Here is a 6000-nt window from a genome sequence, read left to right on the forward strand (position 1 = left end):
GCAAAGTAGTTCGAGAGATGACTTGAATTACTTGTGTAATTACTGCTTTCAATTCGTTCCTGTTGCGCGGTAGAGTATTGTAGACTTCTTGCTTACAATATCCCCATGAAAAGAAGTCGGGAACAGTACGATCCGGCGACCTTGGAGGCCAACAGTGTGTAGCGCTTCTTGAAATGAGTTTATATTCAAATTTATCGCGGAGCTTTGCCATGAGTGGTCTTGCAATGAGATCGGTCGCACCATCTTGTTGAAACCATACTGAACTTAAAGATATGCGTTTTTGGCGACATTTTGGAAAAAATAGTTGTTCAACATTTCCAAACAGCGCGTACCGGTAACGTCACCGTACTACCGTTTTCCTCAAAGAAGTATGGGCTGACAACATAGGAAGACGAAATCGCACACCACACCGTGACACGTTCAGTGGATGAAGATCCATTTCGTTAATGTTTTCTGGGTTATGCTCAGCCCATATGCGACAATTTTGTTCGTTTGCATGACCATTGAAGTCAAAATGAGCTTCATAAACAATTTATTACGCTCTTTGAACTAAAATGATCGATTTCAGCTTATGGTATAATTGCACTATTTTAATTTTAATTTATTCACTAATGCGATTCATATTGAAAAAATATGAGTTCCCGCGTAAAATGACATAACCAAAGACAATGTAGACTCAAGGATAAAAAAATGAAATTAGGTTTTTTTATGGTGCAATATTCACGCCTCATCCTGTATTTAGTAGGTAGTCTGTCAGTTAGATAATTAGAATTTTTTTATCACTATTCTATTCTATTTTTCTTTCTATTCAATCAAATAAAAAAATGGCAAAGATGGCGTACGTCAAATTTCGGGAGTGGGGGGCCCGTGACGTCACGCCGTGCTATAAAGTGTCGCACGTGACGCCACGAGGAGCTTGAACTGGCTATCTATATATTTTTTGATAAATTGACAAAACTAAAAATACGTATCGGAAGCCGTGGTGGCCTAGTGGTTTGACCTATCGCCTCTCAAGCAGAGGGTCGTGGGTTCGAACCCCGGCTCGCACCTCTGAGTTTTTCGAAATTCATGTGCGGAATTACATTTGAAATTTACCACGAGCTTTGCGGTGAAGGAAAACATCGTGAGGAAACCTGCACAAACCTGCGAAGCGATTCAATGGTGCGTGCGAAGTTCCCAATCCGCACTGGGCCCGCGTGGGAACTATGGCCCAAGCCCTCTTGTTCTGAGAGGAGGCCTGTTCCCAGCACTGGGACGTATAGGCTGGGATGAAAAATACGTATCCAATGAGGGTTTTCCGACAGGCGAAATATCGCTAGATGGCGTTAGTGTCGTGAGGTCCGTTTGACATTTGGGTCATGGTTCTGATTGGTTAAATAACTAAATGAGCCAATCGCAAGCAAGCCTGAAACGACAAACGGAACTCACGCACGATACTAACGCCATCTAGTGCAATTTGGCTTGTCGAAAAACCCTCATTGTCGGAATAATCTAACTGATTAGATTTTTTTAGGACACAGGTCCATTACATGGAAATTTAGAAAATTCGAGAACATTCATTAAACAGCCAGTAGACTAGAAAGATAAATAGATGTGGAAATGTGGAATAGATTAAGAGTAGCAAATTCAAGCGAGGCCGGGTTCGAGCGGGAAGCGCGGGCGAATTATAATTTATTTGGAGAAGTGGCAAAGAGTCCCCGCGCCCCGCGCCGCCCCCGGCCTACCCTTTGCTTTCGCCCTTCGTTACGGGCTGACTCGCCTTGCGTTGTAACTCGGAAATTTATTCGATTAATTTTTGTTTAGGTTTTTTTTGAAGAAAATAATGCGCATAGTGTGGTGTGGTATAGCGGACTAGCAAAGTAATTTGTTTTTGTAGTGTATGAGATCCTGTAACCAAGTATACAACGTGTATTTTTGATACAACCTCAAACTTTAAGGGTAGTTAGTGAATTCTACTTCACAGCCATATATCCAAGATAGCAACGTCTGTGTCACATATGTGTTTTCATGTAGCATGACGAATAGTTGTGTTGCTCTGAAGATGAACTCTGGTTCTGTTCGAAACGCATCGGTGTTATGTAGTGGTGGTGAATGCTGGATTTGTGTGTGTGTTATTACAACGCGGAGGTGGAGGTGCTGCATGAACACACATTTATTGCATAAACCTAGCTTTCGTAAACTCACGGGTGAGCAGTCATTATGGTTTATATTATAGTTCATTAAAATGTAGGTATGTACCTACCTAGAGGTAGGAGAGGAAAACACATAATTATTGTAAATTGCACAGATGTAGCTGCCTTGCACATAATGGTTACGGAGTAAAACAGAAAGTAGGTAACGTCAGAATCAATAAATTATTTTTCCTCTACTAAAGCCATAGTGTGGTGTGGGGTATCGTGGAATAGGTTTTTTTAACAGCAGTATTAAGTTTGCTACTATTTTTTGATTTCATCCTGCCCGTTTGTAAAATATTACGCTTTGTGTTGTTAATTTTTGTTAGAGGCAAGTGTCCCTCCCCTTCTCAGGAGCTAAATCGTTGCCTCATTTTTTTTTAAGTATTCAAAGAAAAAAATCACTTGATTTAAAAAAACAAGGCTTTAAAGTTAACGAATAGCTGAAAACTAAAATGTTTGCCACATATTACCTACTACCCTACACTACGCGTGGGCCGACACACATTCGATTGGTTATTAAAATTGTATGGAAATTAAATGTTGAGAGATAACTAATCCTTACTTTTACTCTTAGTCATACCTTTATCCTATTTTTCCAGTTATTTAGATTTTTCTCTTTTCTGCGGCGGTTCTTTCATGTTTGTGTAACAATTTTTGTAACACCAATCGCTTCTAAATGATTATTATTACTATCATCATCATGATTATCCCAACCTATATACGTCCCACTGCTGGGCACAGGGTCTCATCTCTAAATGACTTCACAAATACAAATATCTTTATTTTGCGTAAAAATTTGGTACAAAAACTGGTATTACATTTTATGGTCTCACACATTTCACCAGAAACTGGCATGCAAAATGAGCACAGCAGAGACCGTAACAAAAGTTGATGCTTAATATAAAGAAACATGCCTTGACAATCATTTAGAGTACCTACTTAAGTTTAATAGTGATAACTAACATGTCATAATTACAATAAAATAATATTACCAATTCTTATGTCATGATTACAATACAGATCCAATAAAGCTAATTACATGATAAAATGTCAAGTTCAGTGTAGGTATAATCAAAATATTCTTCAACAGAGTAGAAACATTCTTGTACTAGCCAGTTCCTAATTTGGCTCTATTTCCCACCATAAACTTACCTTTTTAACCGACTTCAAAAAAAGGAGGAGGTTATCAATTCGGTTGTATTTTTTTATGTTTGTTACCTCAGAACTCCGTCATTTACGAACCGATTTGATCCGTTTGTCTAGGAATGCCTTTAATTAGGTCCCATAAGCACCAAATCAGGATCTGATGATTGGATCCTAAGAAAATCGAGGGAACTCTTCAAATATGGTAATTTGGATAAATTTATTAGTAACTCGTGCATTTGCTCTTGAAAATCATCATTTGGTCGAGTGGAACTGATGATGAAGACCACATATTTGACCAACAAAGCTACTACTCAATAACAAGTACTTCACGGGTTGAATTTCAATTACTTTAACACAGTTTTTAAGCAATTTATGCTCGTCGTAATGTATATGGTGAAAAGGAAGGGGTGGTGAAGCACCAGGACTCCGCAATAATGAACGTATCTGTATCGGAAAAAGCAATCTTTCGTAAAAAGTATCGAGCAGTTGACATTAAACTGTTGTCTTAGATTATTTACACTAAAAAGCGTGTTTTTTTATTATAACGAGAAATAGAACCGACTACAAAAACCATGAAAATAATTTTCTACCAGACTGAAGACGGTGCCTCAGCACGAACCAGCAGGAGTGATTGAAGCCTAATAATATAAGTACTCGTATGTAGGTGAAGTAGTCGACTCCTGCTGGCTCGTGCTAAGGCACCGACTTCAGACTGGCAGAAAATTATTTTCATGGTTTTTTGTCGTCGGTTCTATTTTTTGTTATACATTTTTTTAAGCAATATACTGATTAACTTTTTCTAGTAATACCGATAGCAACAATAAAAAATAAACCACATATAAAAATCAAACTAATTAAGCTGCAACCGTTGTTGCGTGAACTTTATACTTTCTGTTTTTTCTCTAGGTAGGTTGCGTTCAAAGGAGCTGGCGGGGCGCGGGCGGGGAGGGAATTAAGAGGGAGCCGGGGAGCCGCCCTGGATACCGAGAGGAGTTTTAACCAATTAATTTTGTTCCTCAACGCAAACTCCGCTATATAATAAGGTATAAGTAGGCATTAACCGACGCGCCGATAGCTGCAATGCCCGGCCGGGGGCGACTCGCTTCTCATAGCCTCTTATAACGATGTTTTAATTCTTGTTAAGCTCTCCGTTTCTCCACTTTTAATATTTAATGGCGTTTTCATGGCGCATATTTTATAGCGCACTTACGGATTCCCGACATTATTGACGTTGTTTTATCGCGACGTTGTTTGCCTGCTCTGTAATTGCACGTCGGCCGTGCCCACTATCTGCCTTTTATGAACAATCTTGAATTAAACTAGTTTCATCATTCAATTCATGTTTATTTTTTATGCGTTTTTATGCACTCATTTTCCCACTTATTGTATCTGCTGCCTCTGCTGGTGACTTGCCCTAACTACAGCCGAATCCCTCTCACTGTGATAGGAGGCTTGTGGCCAGCCTATGTTACAAATATATTTCATTCAAAGGGTATACTAGAAATATGTATCTCTACATATTTCGACTGAAAGTCAAGAATCCTTGATTTAATACCAATTTAATTGAAAATGATTGCATTAGGTACGACATTTTATTGAATCGGGATGACTTAACGTTACTTACTAACTTAATGTTTCTCTCATCCACTCAACGGTTGACTGGTGGAGATCCTTTAAATAAATAAGTTCGCCTTTGTACGTGTATACTTTCTCTTTTCTTATTTGTATCCTTTAGTACCTGGGTGACCATAAGCAAGCATGAAAACCTGAAAAAGTGTTTTCCCAGAGTTGGGACCAGGCTAGCTAGGTCGATTTTTTGTCCCCAACAACCTATCTTAGCTGTACCGTACATACCTATAGCAAATTTAATCGAAATGTAGAGAGATCATTGAGATCTAGAAAGATATGCGTATATAAATATGTATATGTATTACAATAACATAGTAAAAGCCAAATTCATTGTATACCAGGCGTCTTCAAAATTTTCCTGATTATTTCGGCAGATGGTTGGTTACTGAAAATCCCTGTAAATATTTTCAGGTTTTTTTATTGTGGTTGAGAAATATTTCCGTATATTTATTGATGTTTGATGTGTACAGTGTACCGCGTCATAGAAGTCACTATATTTTAAATCAAATTTTGTCGAATAACCTTTGTATCGGTATTCAGTCAAATTAATCATATAGGTAACCTGCTGAAATATTCCGGAATAATATAAAGATATTCTGTATATAAGAGTGTACTTTAAACGTTTATAATTTCTATTTATAACATTACAACAACAAGAAGTAGCTTAGTTAATCTTTTAACAACAATGAGTAATTAGGTCATTATAATTATCTAAGCGGGGTAATGTGTTGCGTCGGGCGGAGTGCACTTGCTTGCGCTGACAGACGCATAATGCTCAGCATCTTGCAATCACCGACACCTGCCCCTTGAAAAACATCCAGTCTTTGTCTAACGAACCATATGTCGCCTCCGCTCGTGCTCCGCCTCACCCGCACAACCAAGATATAAATATACACGAATCACAAGTAAAAAACAACGATCTTCCCCCTTTACCAATCCGTGACTAAACACCTAAAAACTTCCATCTCCCGAAGCGCGATTTAAAAATAAGATTCTTTACAAAAACACTAGCGATCGCACCTCGCGGTGCTCGCGGCTCCTACAATATGAC

Source organism: Choristoneura fumiferana, chromosome 2 (genome assembly GCF_025370935.1).
Source record: "Choristoneura fumiferana chromosome 2, NRCan_CFum_1, whole genome shotgun sequence".
In the NCBI taxonomy this organism is placed as follows: domain Eukaryota; kingdom Metazoa; phylum Arthropoda; class Insecta; order Lepidoptera; family Tortricidae; genus Choristoneura; species Choristoneura fumiferana.